The sequence below is a fragment of the Lates calcarifer genome, linkage group LG4, assembly GCF_001640805.2.
Source record: "Lates calcarifer isolate ASB-BC8 linkage group LG4, TLL_Latcal_v3, whole genome shotgun sequence".
Taxonomy (NCBI): Eukaryota; Metazoa; Chordata; class Actinopteri; family Centropomidae; genus Lates; species Lates calcarifer.
The window spans coordinates 25,112,298-25,137,224 of NC_066836.1; the positions used below are offsets into that span (position 1 = coordinate 25,112,298).

The following is a 24,927-nucleotide window of genomic DNA, read 5'->3' on the forward strand; positions in this document are numbered from 1 at the left end:
AAGTGTGCAAATGCAGATTGATTTTATTACTATTACTTAATTACTTTACTCAATATTGTCCTTACATGGTTGACTCCCCAGATTTCAGTTTAATGAAATCATAATAAACTAACTGCCAAAACAAACCTGGAACAAGTAACACTGGGGTAGGGTATGGTTGGTTTCAAGGTACAATCTAATGAAGCTGCTGTGTGTTGCCTGCTGCACACACTGTTCCTGATAGGTAGGCCTACATAAAGCAACATGGTTCTTCAATAAATAATAAAGAGCAGAGGGGATAGGGGATCTCTGGGGTAATCTCTCCGGGTTTGATCAATACTGTAGTAAAATTAATGATAATGAATAGGCTTACATCATTCATATCTACAGTATCTAATCTTGTGTATCCACACTTCTTGTTCATGTTGATGGCTAGATATGCTGTATGGTGATTTTATACTTCAGAGAACTAAATCTGCATTAGATGTCAACATATTAACGTAGGCCTAGTTTACATGACACTAATCTAATACGTGTTCTCCCCTGGCTGGAAGCCTGATGTTGGATAACTAATCAGTCAAAAAATGAAGAAAGAATGCTAAAATCTAAAAGGCCTGTTCCTAAATTTTTAAGCCATAGGTTCAGTTTCATATAAAATGTAAATGTTTGTCTTTGTAGCACAAGGAACGGCGGTGTGCTTTTATTCTTTAGAGCGAAATGACCCGTTTTCCGGTGTTATCCTGACTAACTTTGGTTAACTTGCCGCAGTTTCACGCACCGCAGGCTTGCGCCACTTGCTGCCCCCACATTCTCACTCACGCTCACATACTCTCTCTCACACACACACACACACACGCGCGCGCGCGCACACACATTCCACCAGTGACTCTGTATAGTCAAAGCTACGCTTCCAGAAACGGACGTGCTTTTGGATTAAGCAGCCGGTGCCTTCGTTCAGCGATGGTGTGAAGAGCCACTACAGGTAAGCTGGCTTTTAAAACCGTGTGCTGATAGATTCAGGTTCGAGTGCGTGACGGGCTCAAGATTCAACAGCTTACGCTGCCGGTTAACGAATGATTCGCATCGATTAGAGGGACCACCGGTGATGAAATGGCTCTTTGAAATGGTGTGTTTTCTAATGTGACAGCCATCATTAACGACCCTGTGTTCACATCCATGTTGCTCTCAGCTGCACTGCCGTTGAGGGAAGCCTCAGCAGCAGCCTTGAGACGTGCCATCTTCGCTCTGCTGTCGCCTTTCAGATTTCTGGCAATTTCATCTGGCCTCGGTAATTTTCCCAGTGTAACGTAATGCCTCAGAAAATATGGCGAAAAATCTTCGATTGACTCCTCAGAAAAATCATCAGAGACTTGAGTTTACAGACAACGCGCTTTTCATTTCGATACGAGTCAAAGTTTCTACACTGCCAGTTCACCTGAGATGCACGGTTTGAATCGGTGGCTTTAAAGCTGCACCGTGAATGGTCGGAAATGTGATGTGACATTCACCTCATGTCAAACCGACACCGTAACGGGGGGTCCCCAGCACACGCTGTATGCGTCCTTGATACTGTCGGATTGAATGTGCATAAGCAGACGGCTCTACCGCTGGATGGAGGGTTTCTATGGAGGAAGCAGAAACTCATAAATAGCATAGTTCAAGATGAAATATAAAGGCTGCTGTGGTCCCATCAGTGCTGTATGGTGCAGTCATTTTCGGTGGGGATGTGCGCGCTGAATCTTCCGCCTCGGTGAGAAGTTGTGAGCTAGCGTCAGTTGTCGCCTGTGGCTGAGGATGAGAGGACATGCAAATCCCGCGTGTTTCTAATTCAAGAAGACCAACTGGTAATGGTAAGAGTGTGGGCAGAGTGTCAGCTCTGAATAAGTCTTTTTTAAATTGAATTCCCACACGGAAAGCTGAATCCTTATAGTAATACATTTATGCAGTAGTACATCACTTTAATTTCTTTCTTACAGGATGGATCAAACTGTAGTGGCGCCCCTATTAGGCCCATATCTTTTGTGGGGCTTTATTTTTGATAGTATATTGTATTCTTACCCATTAATTAAATATATTATATATGAAATGATTAATCACGTAGCAGAGAGGCTTGGAGTATTTCTGTATTTGTGGTGCTCATTAAAGTAAAATTCTTATCAAATTGATTGAGTGATTAAAATGACATAACAGAATCACACTAGACAGGAACACCCCCCCCCCCAAAAAAAAAAAAAAATGTTATTGTTGTCAAAGAAAGTTGAAGCAAACTTGAAATCTCGCAAAAAAGAAAACTAGGCATGTTTTCAACAACTTGGAGTCAATAAACTAGAATGCATAATGTTGTCAGAAGGTGGTGGTACAGGTTACGTTAAGGTGTGAGTTTAATGTTTGCTATGTTAGAACCTTCTGTAAGGGTTAGGTTAGTTTCCAACTCTCATTTAGTGCATTAGCTCCTTTTTAAAAAAAGGCAAATCCCTACCTCTGGTGAAGGTAAAAACTTTAATGCACAAATAAGAAAGTCTTCTCTAATTTTGCAGTTTGCATCAAAATTTCCTAATGTGACTCTTTATTTACATAACAAATCTTTGATTAAACATGGCTATAGTGAGGTCTGTGGAATATTTTGTTTGACAATTACTTTTTCCAGGGAATTTGTTTTTTAAGGGCTTTTTTGTGCTGCTGAGACAATTGACAGAAATTTAGTTCTGTCAGTGTTTGCAACCGCTTTATCATTTCAGTAATTAAGAGAGCACAGTGTTCCCCCACAGTGTTTCACTTTTTGGGGAGGAGCAGTTTGTTAGTAATAATTAAAAATTAAAAATTTACAAACTTGTCATGTCATGGCAAGTTCTGCTTGCCAGCCCATCAGGCATGTAATGCAGAGTTAACCCTGGCTGACAATTCTGTCAGCAGTCCGGCAGGAGAGACACTCCACTGTGCAGTAGAATTTAATAACTGAGCTATGATGTATACCAGCTTCATGAAAAAAAAGGAACAAATACTCAGATCTTTATATTGAACAGCCAAATCTGAGTCTGGCACAGCCCTACAAATATGGCAACAATTCTCTGGTTCCAGCCCCTTACATATTAGGATTATTGCATTTCTTTGTTTATATGATTGCAAATTGAATAGCTTTTGGTTAGTTGCTGTTGTATGGATGAGGCTTTTTCACTTCACTTTTAATATGAGCTCAGATGTATAAACAGCCAAATCAATCAATGATCAACAGATTAATCAATAAATCAATCAGTAAGTTGAGGACCACATTTTTTCAGTAATTTGAACGACATAGTTAAACTACCTTTTACTTTGATTGTATCGTGGAGCCATGAGTAATCTCAATACCTCATCACATTAAATCCAAACAATCTTAGGGGTAACTGCAAAATATGTCTTTTTGTATTTTGGGTGATCTGACCCTTCAGAATATGGTTAAGGTGGTATAGAGCAACCCTTAAATCTGACAATTTGGTGACAAATCACCTGCACACCCAGTTTTCAAAGGACAAGTGACTGCAACTGACTGAAACTTGGTTCATATTCCAGCCTGTTACAGACCACATGTGAATAACAGCAGTAACACACTGGTTTATATTTGTAAAAAGAGTTGCAAAATCCTGAATGTAATACAAACGATGCAGTGTTTTGACAGCTATCCCACATGGCAGCTAGTATATGTAAAAAGGACATGTAATGGGATCATGACCCATGATGGAGTGTAAGTGCTATGTATTGTTGTTGTTTTTCCTAGAAAGAGTCAAACACCAACTGCAGCCTTTTTCCCCATTCCCCATCTTCCCTCACAACACAGTGTTAAGCTATTCATTAGGCAGAACAGTCTTATATTACATCACTTAAAGTGTTTGTGCCTCTATTGATTCAATTATATTGATCAATAAACCTAAAATTCCTAACTTTCAGTGTAGCTAGCTGTGTAGCTCTCTGCTGTTACTAGTGCGTTAGTAGTGCTGACTTATTTGGATTATTATACATGACATGAATAAATCAATAGATAATTTATCTTCTTGAGACATCAGCAGTTGCTTCAGTGGTAGTTAATAAGCACAAGTCTAATTCTTTGCTCACGTCTGACACCCCAGCCTCCAAAAATATTCTGGCTCTGCTTTTCACCTAAACTCTAGTTGATGGGGCAAAGCATACAAAAACATCATGGTTCTTAAAAATGGCGATGGCAATAGACAACTTTGCCCAAATCAGTATACACCAAATGTTGATTGTTGTTGAACAGAACAGGTAGTCTTGTAATGTTTCCCACACATTACCTGTATAACTCCATAGCTGCACTCAGGGGCAGCCTGTGACATCATGAAAGAAGATCACAATCACCATTCACCATACTTTTAAAGACAATTGCACAAAGGAGAAAGTTCAGAGGAAATAGTTGTGCTGAATAATCTGCTCAGTGTTAAAGCTCTTTGGTTGCTTTTTGCTGCTTTCTCAGGTGCTGTTTGAGAGAACCATTTGTCTCTGACCTTCTTCAAACTATTTCAGTGCATTAGTTAGTGGATGAGTCACTCATGGTGTCTGAGAGAATTCCTGTTGGTACTTTCACAGCTCTTGGTTTTGATGCACTGCCTAGACAACACATCTCGTGTGAACACAATGAGTGACTTGACACTTAAAATATGACGTGACAATTTCTGTCTGAACAGCCTGTTACTCCTCCACTGTTAGTTTGACTCAGTGTGTGATGTTTATGTACTCATTGAATTATTTTGTAATGGTGTTGTAGGCTTGTGGTTTCCTCACTGTGCAAAGTTTTGAAAACTGTTTATGTACCAGTACCAGTACTACAGATATGTTGAAAACTAAGACATGAAGTTAAATGGAAATTCATTTTCACAGAGAACATAAACTGTCACTAACTGAGAGGGCTGTGTTCAGCCCAAGTCCATATGGTGGTTAATGAGTCAGACTGGTTGGAATAGGCAGCATTTAGTGATGGTGTGAAATGCCTTAAATGTCTAAAGTGTTGAGGTTTACATGGGGGCATTCCAGGTTGCCTACAATGTGTGAAATGGCTTGCTCACCCAGCAGAACAATAATGAGGTTGTGTTCCTTTGGAAAGTTTAGTTGTCTATGTGTGTTATTTACATGTTATCTGTGGTACACACCCATGTTGTCCTCTTTTCAGCACCTTAAAGCTCCTACATGTTGGATTTGAATATATCTTACTTGAGTTACTCCCAGTGATAGTATCAAAAAAAGACACTTGTTGACAAAAATATGTTTTTTTTTCTGAAAACTGATCTCCTTAAAAGAGTGTGAACCTCTGTGTGATTCTTTTTTTTTTTTTTACCCTTTATTCTTTACACCTCAACCCATCCTGCAGTTGTTCCCAAACTGCTGTGTGGGCACATGTGATTAAACTTAAGATGAAGACCTTTTTGCACAGCAGACATTTTAACTTGTTAAACATAGGTGTCTCTCATAACTAGTGGTGTTGAAAATAATCATTTCTACAATGCATCGCAGTAAAGATGTGGCCAGTTTTTCCAGCCTTGGTTGGACAATTAAGTTCTTAAGTTCAAAATTAACTCCTGTTGGCGATATACATGAGATGTAGCCGCGTTAGCTGTTTTCATCCTGAGAAGCTAATGCCTGCCACTGTAAATAGTGGACTCAGCCCAGACAAGAATTGATGTGACGCTGTTGTGACGTTAGTGATAACGTGATTCCTGGACTTCAGTCACAGAGGAGTCTTGTGTAACAATGGTGGTACATTACATTAAGGAGGACTGGCAAATTATTTCCCATTTGCTTCAAATGAGTGTCATCTGGCAGAACTACTGGCTCGTGTCATGTTTGTGATGTTCTCTACATTCAGGAAGTGTCCTTTCTTAGAGCAGAAGACAGTTGCTGGAGGCTGAAGCTAGTTTTATCTGAGCTTCAGGAACAGGACAACACCTCAAATACTCTTCTCCTATCATACATCTATAATACCTTCCTGTCCTGTATATCCATTTGCATAGTTAAAACAGACATGTTGCAATTCTGTAGATGATAAGCTGTTTCAAAGACTCCACCAACTGCCTCAGGCCTGGAGCCTGAGCCCTGGAGAACCAACAAGGAAAACTGCCAAATCATAATCATAATAATAAATCATAATAATCTCAGACAATACATTAAAGGAATAGTGGCCACTTGCTAAGGAGAATCGTATGTCCCCTATTTCCTCCTAAACTTCCACTCAATCTCGCGTTTACTCCTGAAGGAGGTGAGTTTATGAGGGCTGAGCTCAACTATGTCTGTTACATACAGAGCCATCAGCTCCATTCCCATGCACCAGTTAAGGTATCCAAATTATAATTTCCCACAAAAATCTCCAAGTGGATTCTGGTCATCCACCAGAGCGCATTGAGCTTCTATCACCAGTCATATAACAAAACAATTGTCTGTTTTTCTCACCCTTTTCTAAATGGTGAGGAATTGATCACAAAGAATGTACCACACATTTTAGCCACAACATTAAACCTAGTGACATTTTGTTACAGTGCAATGTTATCCCAGGAAACCTTGGGTCCTGCCATTCATCTGGATTTTACTCTGATAACCACCCATCTAAATACAGTTGAGAGGCGGGGTACACCCTGGATAGATCACCTATTGCAGGGCACAAATGATACCTTCCCATGGCAATAGCACTCCCCAGCAGTAGCAGCTTCTCCCTGCAAGATAATGTGTCCACCAAAAACTGCTCAGAAATGGTCCATGGAACGACAAATTTTGAGAAAAAATCAAATTGCAATTTTTCTGACAGATATTGCGATTTGATTTGCGATATAATTTTGTCAAAATAATCACAGTGTTTGTGGATTGCAAATCGTGTTAGTTCAAATCACGATTATGGTTCAGTTTCGATAAATTGTTCAGCCCTAGTCTAAGGTATCGACTTGGCCCTCAAACTATCCAGATTCCAATCTGATTGAGCATCTGTGGGATGCACTTGAACAAGCCAGATCCATGAAGGGCCCACCCCGCACCCCACAGGACCTAAAGGATCCACTGCCAATCTCCATGTGCCAGACACCACGGGACACCCCCAGAGGTCCTGTGTACATGCACCAGTATTAGGCAGGTGGTTTTAAATCTGTGGCTGAATATTTGTAAGTTTCACTACTATTCATCTGTGTTCATTTTTTCTTTATTATTTCTTCATTTTTTGGGTTTTCTTGGGTCTGCAGCAATATATGCAACACGTTTGGTGTTGATCAGATGAGTGGTTGTTTAGAAACTCGAAGGACAGATAGAGATTTCTCCATTAGTAGAATGTTGATGAACTGTAGGTAATACAAGAAATACAATAAAAGCAAAAGGTTTATCCTCACAAATGGCTTTCATATTGTTTCTATCTGCTTCAGAGGTTAAGAAATAAAGACTTCAGTCAACCTGTAATGGCTTTGCATTGTTAGACAGGTCAATACTTACCCTTGCTTACAGTGATACTGGCTCTTATGGCACAGGTGATACTTCCCTCTAGGGGTTGGGGAAAAAATACATTCTTAGATGCATTGCGGGAATGCACACAGCTGAGGCAGAAGCTACCAATTTTATGGCAAGTTAAAATGGGCCGACAGTGGCAGCACTCAGGACAAGAGAAACACTCCGTGGTGCAGCAGGATATCATAAGTGAGCTATGAACAAGACGCCAACTTCACATCTACAGTGTTTCTGCCATATACATTTTACAATGGTGGCCCGTCACAGGAAAATTATTGCCACCGCTGCAGTGTTATGGAGACAGTGGTGATACCTGGTTGAGGCGAGAGGGAGAGAGAGAAAAGGTGAGAGTAATGTAGATTTAACCAACTATGGCTAAGTTACATTTGTAATAACTCTCCTGGCACAAATCCCAAATCCAGTAATGTTGTTATTGGTCATGTCTGTCTCTATCGGGCTTTCACGCTGTGTTGCACACTTTGGAGCCAAGATACAATGTCCCAGAGATATTTTACTGACAGTAATCCTGACACTCTGCAACGAGACCAAAATCAAAGTCATGGAATCACTGAAGAAAGCATTTTTAACATTATTATGGATCATTACAAGTACTTTGCTTTGAAAGTACCAAGTGGTCACACTGAGAAAAAAATCCTGTATAAAAAAGGATGCATCAAGATGCATTGATAATCACAGTTGGTAAGCACCACTGTAAGCTTTTCTGTGGCTTTTTCAGTTTGTGGTAACACCTGAAGAATAAATGGATATTGTTGTTATTGAAGAATAAGCTTAAATTAATTAAATTAATCTACCTCTTCTAATTAGAGGGAGAAATATCAGTAACATGGTAAAATGTAGTCCTTACTGTTGGTGAATTGTTCCTAAATTATTCTTCTTGTACTGAAGACGCTTCATGGTTGCTACCTTCCCTCACCTCTCCTGTGCCACCTATGTCTAAACTTAAGTAAGAGTATTTTGGTGTATTGTGATAAATTATACATTACCTCTAGCTGTGTAGTCCAGTAGAAGCATTTTTGCATTTTATATTCCTGCCTTCATACAGAAGATGGACCTTGCCTTCTCTGCCCAGAGTCTCCCTGAGCCTCTGTGCTGCCCTGCTCTCTGTTACACTTTAGTTTCTATAGTAAGTATTAAAGCTACGGTTCTTCACCAATACAGTTCATATCATTTGTATGACTTTGGCATTAGCACCCTTATATCTTTCTCAATACAGCCAATGGACAAAATCAGCCATTTTGAGTACCGTAATTTCCGGACTATAAGCTGCTACTTTTTTCACACGCTTTGAAACTTGCAGTTTAAACAATGACGTGGCTAATTATAGATTTTTACGGGCTAACGAGCTTCATGCCGCAAAAACATTTAGACACCTGCGGCTTATAAACAAGTGCGGCCTGTATATGTACTTTTTTTTTTTTTTTAATTTAGTGGGTGCGGCTTATAGTCAGGTGTGCTCAATAGTCCTGGAAATTACGGTAGTATTAATTCAGCACCAAATGGATACATTTTAATTGGGAAATATTGTGGTTATTGGTGATGCTTCAGTCCCAATCCGGGTCCTTAAAAATTGTGTCAATTGTCAGTTGTGAGTCTGATGTGTTTTTTCTCCATAAGGATGCATTCAGATTGTCAGTTGTGAGTCTGATGTGTTTTTTCTCCATAAGGATGCATTCAGCATTAAGGATGCATTGAGCCTGGCTCATCTTGTGCTGTAATGCAGTGTAATATCATTACATTATACTAACATTATGCTATGCAAGCACACATTCCTGGTTAGTTATGTACTGTATGATAATATTACTAATGAATTCTGGGATGCCTATGAATTAAATTTCAAGATAACACTTATTTCACAATGAAAAGTTTAGTCGACCTTCAGCAATGACAACTTTCTTGGCCAGAATCCAGAATGTGGTGTGTGAAGTTGGCAACCTCCCTATGGTGAATTTCAGGTGAATGATTAGACATTCTTGGGTAGATGTGCAGGCTGCAGGGTTTTCATATTCACACTAGGCACTAGTTACTGTGCTGATGTGTTGATAAAAGTAACAGTCAGATATCAAATATAGAGATGTAGTCTTACTGTCACAAAATTAAGAATTTGGTTGTTTATTTTAATGTTGGCCTTGCATCCATTTGAGTTGTTCTTTTGTAACTGGCCATTTGACTTTTGAGCTGATTATACATTTTCTGCTAATAGCTGGTTATAGAATGTTATAGAATGCTCATAATTTTGGGTGTCTGTAGACCTCCTTAATGCCATCTCTGGTGTTCAGTGTATGTCCATTACACATCACCCACTATCAACCCAGTGTCAGCCACAATGTACAACACATACAACACTGAGGTGGATAGACTACAGCAGCAGTGGACCACATCATGCTCCACTCTTCAGAAATCTGAAACTGCAATGGGCACAGGCTCACCAACCTCACTGGGAAGTTGAAGACTGGAAAACCATAGCCTGGTCTGATCAATTTGGATTTCTGCTGAGGCACACAAATAGTAGGGCCAAAATCTGGGGTCAGCAGTATGAATCCATCTACTCAACCTCCCTTGGGTCTACAATCCAGGCTGCTGGTGGTGTTTAGCTGACCATTGTGCATCCCTCTATGGCCACAGTTTACCATATTCTTATGAAACATCAGAACTGAGGCTGTTTTGAGAGTGGAAAGAGTTAGGCAATACCCAGTATTGTAGTTCCTAATAGAGTTCTTGCTGAGTGTATGTGATGGTTTTCTTTCCAGTGCTACTGACTTAAAATGAATTTTTAATGATGCTTTTTATTTGTTTAAACTGTCACAGCCCGGTTCTTGGACTACAACAAAAACGGGAGACACTCTGGTATACTAAATAACAAAACAATTTATTTATAACAAAACAAATGCAAAAGTGGAGAAGGGAGAGATCTGTATAGTCAGTAGTGTAGAGAGTGGCTGAGTGAAAAATGTGCTGTGTGGATATTGCATGGAAAACAAACAAAAAGAAGGAAAAACCACAAAGCAGAGGACTAAGGTGCAAGGTGGTCAGGCAGCCTAGACTGACGACTGCACTGGCTTATATGGCATGAACACACTGGCCCGGGTGTATCCTATTAACACCCCAGGATATAACTGAACAGAAGGAAGCGGTTGGAGTCCCAGGTGAAGGAACACCAGACCAGACACAACTGCCAGCCAGACCATTTCCCAGAATGACAGCTGCGGACCCATACCACAGACAGAGAGAAAATCACTGGAATTACTCTGAGAAAATGGCAATGCTGAAGCCGAAACAAATGACTCCATAGACCTAGTACCCCTCAAAATTTTAACCGGTACTCTTACAGAACTCTTTGTCAATGACACAAATCCATCTGACACAAATAGAAGATAGTCTGAAATCTTAGCCTGACTGTTTGCTTTCACATCTGTCTGGCCACAAGACAGAGCAGGGCCTGGAACAGGTCTAATGGATACAGCCTGTGATTTCACAAGCATCTCCCCCTTATGCATGTTCTTAGTTCGTATAGCAGGACATTCAGCTTTCCAGTGCCCCTTTTCACACATCAACATCAGACTGTTCCCTAACAGCCCTTCTAACCTACCAGTCTGGTCCTCTGGCCACGTTGCAGAATGCATCTTAACACCAGTATCACAGGTCTGGGACTCAAAAATAATCTTATGTGTCAAGACATATTCATCTGCGAGAACAGCAGCCTCGGCAGCAGTTTTGACTTCATGCTCACTAATGTATGTGGCAACATTATTTGGGAGAGAATTTTTAAACTGCTCCAGAACCATTAAATTGCACAAGTCCTCAAATGTTTTGACTTCCAGAGCTGTAACCACTGATTGAAATGAGTTACCAACTCCCTTACAAACTCCATGTGTGTCTGGTTAGCTGACCTTTCCCACCTTCTGAACCTTTGCCTATAAGCCTCTGGTTAAGGCAGCTGTGTTGAAAGCCTATGAGTTAGTACCAAAGAGTAATTTTGGCTTTCACTCACAGGAAGGGAGCAGTAAGCCTCCTGAGCCTTGCACACATTGCAACAACAATCTATGCACTGAATCAGGGCATTTCCTATTGTCAGCTACCCTCTCAAACAACAAAAATAAAACGTCCAGCTCACTCTCAGAAAACTTAGGAAGCAACCGCAGATTGGTAGCCACATCAAACTGTGATGTCAATTCTGACGATACAGGAGCAACATCAAATCTGAGTCAGCTATAATCTTACCATTATGAACCAAACTTTGCTTATACTGTTCCAACTCAAGCGCTTTACGTTCTGTCTCATACTTAATTCTCTCCACAGCCCACTTCTCCTTTTCAACTTGCTACTGGAGCTTACCATGCTCGATCTGTAACAACAGCAGTTCTTTTTGCTGCTCAAAGGTTAAACCAAGATTTAAATCAACAACACCAGAAGCAGACAAGATACGTTGTGTGTCAACTTTGAAAACTCCATCCTGAAATAAATTAGCCTTCAAAATTGATTTCACATTCTTCATACGCTTGTCACCAACATCCATTCCAAAATGGTCTGCAATTTTCACCAGCTGCTCTTGACTACAGTACTCCATAAACTCCTCTGATGGAGCTTTCAAAAAATCCTCAACTCCTGCCATAAGTAAACTTAAAGGCTCAACCAAGAGGAGAGCAAAACAGAAGTACACACGTCAGAACCAATAATGCACACAATTACACACTAACACAGGGATGCAGCCCCTCTGACTACATAGCCAGAAACTAAATAACCTCCCCCCTAGTCTTCAGGTAGCTAGTTGTGGTGGGTACTTATGCACTACCAGCCCGATGGGACAGTCAGGCAACCAGAAAACTGGTGACCCCTCCTTACCCACGGATGTGCCCCTGGGACTATTGCTCTAACCACGTTCGCTACCACAGTACAAAATTTCCCCCCAAATTAATTCCAAAGAGGTCCCCGCTTTACAACCTAACCAGGGAATCAGCTCCAAAGAAACAAAATATGCACTTGACCGCCCGTATCTACCTGTGTCACAACTTTCTAGAGTTCCTACTATCTGATGGCAAACAGACACTCCTCAACAAGCTTCTAGCCAACAGACAGACAAAAAAACCTCCACAATAATAACAATGCAAATTTACTTAAACAAATTATACCCAACCAAAAAGTGTCTCCCTGTAGCACCTTGTGTCACTTACCCATCCACTACAAACATGCGGTACTAACACACCAGAGACAAGTTCCACTAATTACCAACTCCACCCACAAAGGCTATGAGAAAAACAGTGGAAAACTGCACTATTCCAAGTTACCAGGAATATCAGAAAGGCCAAAAAACATCCTGGACAAGCTGTGTGGATGTTGGATGGAAAACAAACAAAAAGAAGGAAAAACCACAAAGCAGAGGACTAATGTGCAAGGAGGTCAGGTGGCCTGGACTGACTACTGTACTGTCTTATATGCATGAGACACACTGGGCCCAGGTGTATCCCATACCACTAATCAGTACCCCACTTGGTCTGCAGCTCTGGAGATAGAAAGCACAGCAACAGCAAAGTGAACCAAGCAGAGGGGCCATCATAAAACACCATCATTACTAATATCAATCAATCAGCTATACACTTTGAGGATATTGAGGGGGTTGGAGCCAATATGGCATCGGAGGAGAGGCTTTGTACATCCTGTAGAGGTCACCGGTCTATCACAGGGCTGGCACATAGAGACAAACAACTATTCATACTCACATTTCTACCAACGGGCAATTTAGAGTTTTAAGTTGACCTAACCTACATGTCTTTGGCCTGTGGGAAGAAACTGGAGTACCCGAAGGAAACACACAGGCAAAGGGAGAACATGCAAACTCCACACATAAAAGTCCTGGTTGGTGGGCAGGTTCCTTGCCCACTGTGCTGACCCATAACAGTTTCAATTTCCCTCTGATTGTTCTCTCTCTTGCTCCTGTCTTTCTCTTTTGATAGATTTACTTTTTTAATGATTTAATTTCTTCATGTTCTCAGCATCAGAATCAGTGGAGTCACAGCATTTAAAGACAAGTATTTCTGCCTACTGGGAAGGCCTTGATAGCCTCTAATGTTGTTAATAAAAGCAAACAAGTAGCTTGCAGGAATCAGATTTTCACTTATTTATTCCAAAAACCTTGTGATGTCTCAAGCATCAGTGCTTGACATCAGATGAAAAGACAAAGCACAGTGTCATCTTAAAGCTTATGATACTGGTCATAAGATGAGGTCACATAAACATAGTCTTTAATAGGACATAGAGCAAGCATAAATCACACATGCATTTATGCAGTGCTAAGTTTTAATAGTCAGTCAGTCAGTTTCCTCAGGTGGTGAGAGTTGGGTCGTGGTGGTAACAGGCTGAGCAGGGCATTCCAGACGTCCCTCTCCCTGGCCATGTTGTCCAGCTCTTCCTGGGGAATTCCAAGGCGTTCCCAGGCCAGAAGAGATATATAGTCCCTCCAGCACATTCTGGGTCTGCCCTGGGGTCTCCTCCGAGTTGCGTGTGCCTGGAAAACCTCTAAAGGAAGCCTCCAAGGAGGCATCCTAACCAAGTGCCTGAACCACTTCAACTGGCTCCTTTTAACGTGAAGGAGCACGGGCTCTACTCTGAGCTCCCTCTGAATGTCCACACTCCTCACCCTATCTAAAAGGCTGAGCCCAGCTACCCTCTGGAGGAAACCCATTTCCGCCACCTATATCTTGAAGCAGAGATGCAATGTGACACACTCCTCACCTTGGCTGCGCCTTGAGATCCTGTCCATGAATACTACAAACAGGACCAGAGACAAGGGACAACCTTGCTGGAGTCCAACACCCACCGGAAACATGTTTGACTTTGTGCCAAGAATGCGTACACAGCTCTCACTTTGGTTGTACAAGGACTGGACGGCTCACATCAGCGGCACGGTACCCCATGAAAAACATACAATTAGTCATAGATGTAAGAAAATATTTATTTATCTGTGTACAAAATTAAAAAAGCATATATGTACATACTACAACTAAAACTGACAGAAAATGTATTTTGTGGACGATACTCCATTGAGTGTCCCTAACCTGCATCAGGGCTTGTGGCTCATCATTGGGCACAGGAAAAAAACACTAAAGTGACCCCACTATTTATCCCTCAGGAAAAAATGCAGTATTATCAGCCAGGGACCAACAGTGTCGGGGGTAACATAATACAAAGTAACGCAATGTACTATAATTACTTTCTTGTTGAAATGAGTAACGTAACACGCTAGTTTTGCAAACCAAGTACACATTAGATCGTTACTGTCACGAACTGGCTTAAATTCAGGACAAAAAAATGAGGGAGACCACACAAATAATTAAAGTTTACAGGTAATTTAAGTTTATTTAACTAATGTTAAAAGCAACATTCACTTTAAGTTATGTATGTAAAGGGGGCAAATTTTAATTTCCTCATTTAGGCCTTAAGGTGACAAAATGTTAAAAGTGTTAATCTAGAATGGTTCACGTTTTAACAGTCGAGTATTTATGTCCATGTTGTGTTAAAACACCTTCACTGTGGCAAAATGGTTACAGGCCTATCTCACCAATTCACACCTTCACCCATTTGTAACCTCTTTGTAGGAATCTGTTTTCCAAGTCTTGCACTGAGGCTCCTTTTATAGTTAAAGCAACATTATGTAACTATTTCACCTTAAAAACAGCTTCAAAATCATATTGATGGTGCACTGACTTGTGATGAGAATGGAGCCTCTGTCTTTCCCGCTCTGCACCCAGAATGCCTGTAATTGCACTATGTAACTTTGGTGTCTGGCCTCAGTTCAAGGACCAGCAATCTGTCCAGGGTGTACCCCACCTCTCACCCAGTGTCAGCTGGGATAGGCTCCAGCCCCCCGTGACCCTTAATGGATAAGATGGATATAGATAATGAATGAATGAATGAATGAATGAGGCTGTGAAGAGACTGTGCTCCTGGAAACTTGCAGCAGAAATCTTTTTGTAGACTTTCCCATATCTATTCCTCAACACATTCTGGCTCTGAGCTCATTTCTTGGTTTTTGCTCTGAAATGCATTGTCAGCTGTTAGACCATATACAGAGGTGTGTGCTTTTCTAAATTAATATAGAATGTGACACGTCTGCACTCTTAAATTTCCTTCCTTTTGGAGTGTTAATAGTGGTTAGACTGCAGAGTGATCTATGAATTCTTCCTGGTGGTGCATTCATGTGCTGAAGTGAAGCTCAGATGACAGAGCTGTGATGTTAGAAAACTAAACAGGGAATACAAATAGCTGATACAAGAGTGTTGTACAAACTTGTCATGGACAGGTAATTGTATTGACTGATGTATGAAATGTTTTTACGTATGATGTTGTTTTTAATGTTTGTTGACCTGAGAGTGGAGGACAGTTTTAACTACCTAATAGCACATAAATACACCATTTCCCTACTTCAAAGATGTGAGCTCTCACTGGATGATGACAGCTGGAAATCTCAGTTAGCAAAGAAGTAAGTCTGTGAAGCAGTGACGCTGTTAACAGAACATGGCAATGAGGAGCTCAGACAAGAAAACGACTTCTACAGAACAGCTGTAGTATTGTCTTGTCTTGAGCCTGCTGAGGAAGTCGTGCTGAGGTGAGCAGAGGAGCAGAGCAAAGGGCAAGAAGAGGGGACACTGCTTTAACCAGAACGCCGGACTCTGTAGCAAACAGATAGCAGTTGGTTGCATAGTTGTAACAAATGACAATGTGTCCAAAGAGTGTTTTTGCTGTTATGACTGGGACATTTTGAAACCACTGGGAACAACAGCTATCCTGATTTTAGTGTTCTCCTGAATCCCGATGTGCTGGAGACCCAGCAGTCACCTGGGAGAGCCAATACCCTGCCTGATGAGTAAGTTACTTATTTTACTTTCACCATAATAAATGTCGGGTGACTTTGTGGTGTGGTGGGAACATTATCCTGCTGGCAGAGGCCCCTGATATTGGGGAGTGTTGTTGCCATTGGAGGGGTGAGTGCTTGGTTTGTGACAATATTTAGGTGGGTGGTACGTGACAAAGTAACATCCAAATGATTGTCAGGACCAAAGGTTCCTCAGCAGAACATTGCGTTATAACGAGATGATCAATTTTATTCACTTCATCCACCAGTGGTCATAATTTTATGGCTGATCAGTGTAAGTGCTTTTTTGCAATTATGTTTCCCCAACTATACGTTCCTCAACTTCCCTAGGTGGTGAGGGAGGAGGATTATTTTATAAAAAAATATTTTAACTGTGCCCTTAGTGGAGAATTCCCCCCAGTTTTGAAGTACTGATGTTCAAAAACATGGTATCCCTGTGTGCTGTATCATTATTTATCAGAACTATTCTTGACTGGTTTTTATTTTACAAATCTGAGTATTCAAAGTCACTGCTGACAGCTTTAGTTCATCAACTGCTGTTATGTCATATTGTGTCACACAAGGATCAGTGCTATCCTGTTCAGTTTGTACCTGTTGCTTCTTGGCCATGTTAACCATCATTTCACCCCTGGATCCTACCATTGCTTTGCTGATGACTCCCAGTTGTATGTCTCATTTAGCCCTGAAAACCACAACAACATAGTCTCTCTGCATCTGCCTGCTGCCATTAAAGACTGAATGGCTTCTAACTTCCTACAACTGAACACAGATAAGACTGAAGTCCTGGTTATTGGTCCTGATCATATTTCCAACCCACCTTGGACCACTAGCATCTAATGTAAAGCACTCAGCTAGAAACTTAAAGTTTTGATCAGTATCTAAATTTCAACCAGCACATTCAGAATCTTGTCTAATCTTGCTATTTACAAACTGTCAAACCAATGTTAACCAAATACCTAGCTGAAAGCATAGTCACATCCTCATTTCCTACTGCCTAGACTACTGCAATTCATTATGCACTTGCCTTAATGATGGAGTCAGTAACCCTAGTTACAGGTGGTGCAAAACACACCACTTCATATTGTGGCTGAATTACACTGGCTCCCCATATGTTATGGAAAGGGGGGACAATGTTTTTTTTTTTTTTTACCTTTTTAGCCCCAACACTGTGGAACAAACTCCCCTTCACTATCAGAACAACTAAGTCAGTACATTGGTTTAAAAAGCTTTTAAAAACCCAACCACACTATTGTTGTTATTGCTCATACTCTTATTTTATTTTTTCTCTATCAACTCTTGAAGTACCTTTTAATGTATGTTGATCTTTTTAATTTTAAAAAAAATATATTTTACATATTATATAGTACTATAAAGTACAGAACAGTATTGTGTGCAGTACCTTGTAACCTGGGTTTTGAAAGGTTCTATAGAAGTAAAGTTCATGTGTTCAGTGCATGATAAGAAAGTCAGCACTCGATGGAGTCAGGTTTCTCATGTGGATAATACATGCATATAGGTACATCTATTACATTGTATCAAGATTTTATCTCACACATGTAACATGGCAAGTGCAGAAATAATCCTAAAGGACATTGTTTGAAATTCTGAATTACTATAATTCTAGAACGTCTTTTTAATGTCCTGTGTAACACCTAGATGACTGTAACTGAATTACACAATTCATAATCTCAAATGCTTTGGTGTGTGTGTGTGTGTGTGTTTGTGTGTAGGGTAAACAATGAGCTAAACCTGCTTTGAACTGAGCTATTGGAAAAGTGCCTACTATAGAAAGTGGGGCAGATTGAATCGTGGGGATAGCCCGGCCAGATGGAATGACTTTGATGGATGATAGTGCACTTTTTGTGTGTGCATGAGTGTGTGTGTGTGTGTGTGTATGTGTGAGAGAGAGAGAGAGAGAGAGAGAGAGGGAGGGAGAGAGGATTCCCTATTTGTAGGTAGTGCTGTGTTTCCCACTAACCTTAGAGAAAAGAGGAATATCCCATGTGAAGAGCAGTCTGTCTCAGTTACTAACAGTATCTGTGCACCAGTGGAAATATGTGAGGATACCCTCAACACAATAAGCTGGATTATTATTACATCCACATTAAGGCTGGCTATGTAAAACAAGTCAACAGGAAATGAGCTGGTATGTTTCTGTAAGGAAACCATATTCATACATGCATGGCTTGGAATGAGGACACTGTTAACAAGCAGGTGAGAATTGTGCTGATGTATTGTGTTTGTGTTAAAAAGAGTTCCGCTGCACCTGAGTGAAGTGACTGAGAGACTGTTGGTCCCACAGGGAAAACTGAACCAGTAGCAGGCAGAGGATATGGAGGGGGGCTGAAACTTTTCCTCTAAGATACACTCACTGAGGGGTGTGTGTGTGCACGCAGTACTCAGTTAAAGCAGACTGTCTTAAAGCAATTACTGCGCATTTTGAAGAGGAAGCAGCAGTAGGTCAAGCTCTGAATGAATGGGTGGTGACTGACTCAAGCAAGCTAAACTTTGTCACACAGAATTTGAGTGAGCGTTAGAATGCATAACAATAGGCCGTAATGCTCCCATTTATATGGCGACAGTTTGCTATGTTACAGCCTGACTCTCTGCAACAAAAATGGGAGACAAACCAAGTGGCTGAGTGAAAATGTGCTATGTGGATATAAAACAAAGAAAAGAAAAATGGAAAAACCACAAAACAGAGGTGTAGAGTGCAAGGAGATCTCACTCTGGACTGACCCGCTGCTATATGCATGGACACATCGCTCGTGTCCCATGCCATTAGTTCCACTTGGTCTGCACCTGCAGATACAAAACAGCAACAGCAAAGTGAACACACAGAGCTGTCGAGTAACATCAGTATAAAATAAACAAGCAGAAAGTATTCTTGAAGCAGAACATACCATACAGACTGCTGTGTCGAATACTCAAAAAATCCTAACCACATCTCCTTGACCTCAATGGAAAACGTCATGAGATCAAGGAAAGACACAAAGGTGGACTGATAAGGAATTAGGAAAAGAGAACTGCAGTATTTAGAGAATCTGACTGCACTTATAAAGTTGATTTAAAAAAAACTAGTCTAACACATGGAAGATGCACAGTGACAGACTCAGTGGTGTAGGCTACAATTCAATAAGATTTCCTGTCCAACACTAATAATAACATGAAAGGAATATACAATGAGAAAGTTAAGCCTAAAAAAATAACAATGAAAAAAGAATTGTGTGACGGGTCCAGAGTAAATTATATTCAGACAGAAATCTATAGTTTCCTGTTATGGGCACTTTGACCATTTTTATAGGTTTTTTTAAGTACAGAATTTTTTTTTTTAAGGGCCTTTAAATGTTGCTGCTGCAAGGAACTGTGGTATGGTATTCTCTCCTTTCCTTTCATAAAGGAAGGAAGCACTGAAGCTCCTTCCTTTAACATTTAGAGAATTCGATCACCTTTTATCATGGATGCCACTGCAGATACTTCCGGGTCATTTCACTCATTTAGGAACCTTCTTAAATGAAGGACTATTCGACCGCAGCCATGGCACCCTTTATAACTTACTTAACTAACTTATTAATCGGTACTAGGAGAAAAGATTTTTTTTATTTTTATTTATTTTATTCATTATACCATTCAAAACAAATTAATATGTGATTAAACATGGAGCTCTAAAGCTTCATCTTGCTTTTATTGATTTCCTGTATGATCCAACGATATTCTGTCTCTACTAGAAGCCAACATTACAAGTACACACTCATCACTTCACACATGAAGAAAAGCAGGTGATTAGATGTTGCTAAGAATTTATTGAAGTGAAAGAAAAAGTAAAATTGGTTCCATAAGAATGGAGCATCTCTGTATGTTGAGATTGCTGATGTTTTTGACAAACAGGACACAGAGAAAGTGTTAATCTCCTCAGGAGCTGTCAGACAGCTGACAGAGTTGAAAGATTTTGCCTTCTCAGCATGCAGCATACTAATACCTCTCAGAGGACATGTTGGATTGACAGTGGGCTCTCTGGATGATTACAGGAACACTCAGAAACAAATCAGACTCACAGTTCCTCACAATAAATAAATGTATTAAAACTATGCAAACAGTGAGTGTTGCATTAAAAATCTTTTATTATCTGTTTGTGGAAGGGGAGTCAAGAAGACATGCTTATTTGTCAGGTGGCAGAATGTAGCTTTTTCACATGAGCTGGCATGGTGACCTGCTGTATAAGTCCTGTAGAACGTCTGCTTGCCTACTTTGTTGACACATTGTGTAACTTCGGATCTGATTACAGAGCTTTCGCATGACTGCCATGTGGCTGTGGATAATGAGAACAGGGAGCTTCAGGAGGAATGTTTCCAGCAAAGAGACTGAGCTGCAAAGGGAGGGAAACACAGGCTTGTGTATTTTATCAGAATGCGGTTTAGGATAAACTTTTCAGTAAGCTTGATTCACTCAGCTGGCCTACAACAGAAAAAGGGAAATGGCATCTATTCATTCAAGCCAAGTTCTGGTGTAAGATCTGCGGTGATAAATAATCTCTAATGAAGCTTTGAATTCACATTTGAAAATGTCACAGAGCTATCCTGGAGTTTGTATTTTTTTATTTTATTTTTTTACCATTGTAAAATACATTTCAGTAGATCTCTTTTCCAAGGTGCAGTAAAGTTGACATTGAAAGTCCAGCAGGGTTGCACTTATTGTTCTGTCTGTTCCAAGGAACTGTGATAGAGCTGTGTTTTGTACAATGCCAAGGCTTTTAACTTTTTCAAAAAATCAAGTGAATGAAAATGTGAAAACAGCACAGCTCAGTTGTAACATCATTAAATAGATGTTGACCTGTTCATTGTTGGTGCTTCTGTTACCTCACCATGCCTTAGTGACAAGCTAACAGCTAACATTTATTTTTTCTATCTAAGGTGTTAAATCCAAAATGTTTCCCTGCTTTACCTTTTAGTGTTGGTTAAGAGAACATTTTTTTTTGTTATCTATGGGAAACTGGGAAACTGGGTCAGACTGTATGTTTCATATACTCTACTGGCACCTAAGACAGGCCCATTTATACACTGTGAATTTTGGAAGATGGAGGTGATTATAGATTGAATATTAATTTCAAGTTCAACAATAGTTTTGAGTATGAATAAGAGTGACAGCTCCAATGCCCTCCTTATCCAGTCTTTAAATTTCAGTGCTTTGAGGTTTGTGGTGTTATGTAATCCCAATGACTCAGTGTCTCTTGTTATGGCTATCATGTCTCCTGTAAAACATTGAAAAAGTCTTTATTGGTTTATATATATATATATGACTAAACTCTGAGGAATGTCTGCTTAGACATGTTGGAGTCATGCTAAATGTTATGCCAGTCGAGCCGAGTCACATGACCAGAGTGAATGAAACAGCTGAGGTAAAACAAACTTTTGAATAATAAAAGTTTATATATTAAAAGGGATAGCTCTGTTATTTTTGACTCTGGATCATGTTTTTGGGTGTAAACAATTAATAAGGCCAAACATCTTTGGAATCGGTGCAGTATTGATCAGGAAGAGTGAACCGTGAACAACTTATGCAGTGTAAACAAACGGTGCACACGTCCACTTCAAAGTAGCTTGCCAAAGTGGTTTGTTTTGTCACTGACAGGCTCAGATTGTTATCACAATTATCTGACAGCATTATGGACAGGATTCCTACAGAGATAGGCTTTTTTATTCACCAGAAACACATTTTTTTTTTTTTTTTTTATCTCACCACACTCCATTGACAAAAACAGTCAACACAGGAGCTGCTGAAACACCACTGCCTCGATCTGTTAGTTTGCTAGTTTATGTGTGGCACATTTACTTCAGAATACTTCTTCCACCACTCAAAGTCACACAGTAACACATACTAATTAACAGACATGGACAGTGGTATTCCAGCAACTCCTGTGTTCTGCTCCCTTTTAAAGGGAGTCTGGTAACAGTTGCTATACTGATCAATAATGTCCCTGTCAAACATTGATATGGGTCCAGGTTTCAAGATCAGAGTTATCCTTTCAGTTGTCAACAAATTTTATTTGTCACACAGACTATTTATATCAAGCACACAGCAGAGCAGAATTTCAAATGCAGGACTCAGACAAAGATGGCAGATCAGGTTCTTTATTATCAGCAATAATCAGGTACACAGGAAGGCAGTCCGATCTGTCCTGTGTTACATGAAGAACTGCATAGACACAGTGTCACAGTGGACAGACACATCCGGGTCTACCCCAACCACAAGTCCTGGATGACAAGATTCCCTACAGCACAGCCTGAACTAACCTGAAGAGAGGTATCAGAGAGGCCAAGTCAGAGTCAAAGGGATTGAAGACCACCTGCAACAATAGCTGCTGGGTGTGGCAGGGAATCCAGCATCTCACCAACTATAGGATCAACTTCGGAGCTGCTGAAGGTGGATGCCTCTGGCAGAGGAGCTGAATCTCTTCTTTGCCCGCTTCCAGGTGGAGCCACCAGAGGCAGCCACACTACACCATACGGTCCACAGCAGCTTCACCCTCACTGTAGAGGAGCATGAGGTGAGGCACACACTGTGGGCTGTCAACCCAAGGAAGGCTGCTGGACCCGACGCCATCTCTGGACGTGTGCTGAGGGACTACACAGACCAGTTGGCTGGAGTCTTTACCAGAATTTTCAGCCAGTCCACTGTCCCACTGCCTGAAGTCCTCCACCATAATCCCCCTGCCCAAGAATCCCCACATTTCCAACCTTAACGACTATTGGCCAGTTGCACTCACTCCAATGGTGATGAAGTGCTTTGAAAAACTGGATCAGAGGTCATATCATATCACTCCTCCCCCAAAGTTTTGACCCCCACCAGTTTGCTTGTAGAGCAAATAGATCCACAGAAGATGCTATAGCCACAGCCCTCCATGCTGCACTGTCCCACCTGGAGCAGCAGGGGAGCTACGTGCAGCTGCTCTTTGTAGACTAGAGCTCTGCATCCAACATCATCCTCCCTCACAAACTGGTGGACAAACTGAGGGACCTGGGACTTCACCTCCACCTGTATGTGGATCAACAGCTTCCTGTCTGGTTGCAGCCAGAGGGTCAGAGTGGGCCATCATACATCGACGGCTCTCAGCCTCAGTACCAGCTCCCCTCTGTGTGCTGAGCCCCTGCTCTACACCCTCTACACATACTGTACCCTCGCCCACCACAGCAACACCAGCGTCAAGTTTGCAGATGACACCACAGTGGTGGGGCTCATCTCTGGGGGGGATGAGTCCGCCTATAGAGACAGGGTGGAGCAGCTGATAGCGTGGTGCAGAGAAAACAACCTGCTCCTCAACACCTCAAAGACCAAGGAGCTTATAATAGACTACAGGAAGAAGAAAATGGACATTCCACCACTGATCATCAGCAGGAACTGTGTGGAGAGGGTGGTGGACTTACAGAGACTGCTGGTTTCCTTTTATCGGTGCTCCATAGAGAGCATCCTAGCATACTGTATATGTGTGTGGTACAGATCAATTAAAACTGGGACAAACAGATTCAAGAACAGTTTTTACCCAACAGCAATAACAGCCAAAAACATAACCTGAAGTGCAATAACTGTGCAACAAGAACAGAATGTATGGTGTGTGTGTGTTTGTGCTTGTTTTTATCTATTTTATTTATTGTTTCTATTTAATTCATTTTATGTTCTGTTTTAGGTGTGATGCATCAACTGGATGGCATTTTTAATTTCATTGTACATGTGACAGATATTCTGATTCTGTTAAACTTGGGATCTGTGAGAGAAAGCTTTCCATTTTGATGTTTAGAAAAACACATTACACTACTAACAGTTAGATCTTGACCTATCCTGTCACACTTCGATGAAAGCTGTTTTCTGAGTTTGAAGAGGTCTGTGTTCCATGAAAGCCATGAAAATTGCTGTGTCTGCAATGGGAGGAGATCTGTGCAAGAAATATTGTAAACGCAGCCTCTCCCTATGTGGATGTTGTGGCACTTTGTACGACCCCACCAATATCACTTTTGCTCCTGTCATTATCTCAGCCACCAGAGATCACCTGCTTATAAAATGCCACAACATTGTGTTGTTTTTTTACATTTAACAATATAAACACATTTTCTCCATTAAAAAGATTGAACTATCAAAGAATACATGAAGAAGACTGAAGCTTCTGGAACTGTGCAGTTTTTCATGGTCTGTGATCTCAGACTCAAGGTCTTCAGAATCTGGTCACTTTGGACAGCACCAGTGGAATACTGAGGTTTGATACCCAGTCTTATTTTGAATGTAATTATCAATGTAAAAAAAGACAATAATAGCATCAAGTCACTTACTAAACATTACAGGCTCTGGAATATTCACCACAGAAAATGACCTGCAGAAATGAGCTGTAATGCTCAATAATATTTGATAGTTGTTGTGTGCATCTCTCAGCAAGGTTTCATTAAAGCCTCAAAATAGAACCATGACAGAAAAAAAGTGTAGGATCTTACATAACTTGCATACTGAAGTCCTTCTCATGCTGGTTTTGTGTAGCTTTTTAATATCTACATGGTAATGACCCCTTTTAAGTTAAAAGTTGACAGTGTTTTGGCTGTTTTGTGTTTCAGGCA

The 24,927-nt window shown here is 40.7% G+C and overlaps 1 protein-coding gene across 4 annotated transcripts in view; it reads left to right on the forward strand.

Annotated features, from left to right (window-relative positions):
- The first annotated feature begins 739 nt into the window (after positions 1-739).
- LOC108896752 (disks large-associated protein 1) overlaps positions 740-24,927 on the forward strand; it is a 119,068-nt gene continuing 94,880 nt past the window's right edge. For all 4 annotated transcript variants that reach the window (XM_018695992.2, XM_018695993.2, XM_018695995.2 and 1 more), the window contains exon 1: positions 740-961. The gene's annotated coding sequence lies outside the window, so the exon portion shown is untranslated. The remainder of the gene's footprint in view (positions 962-24,927) is intronic.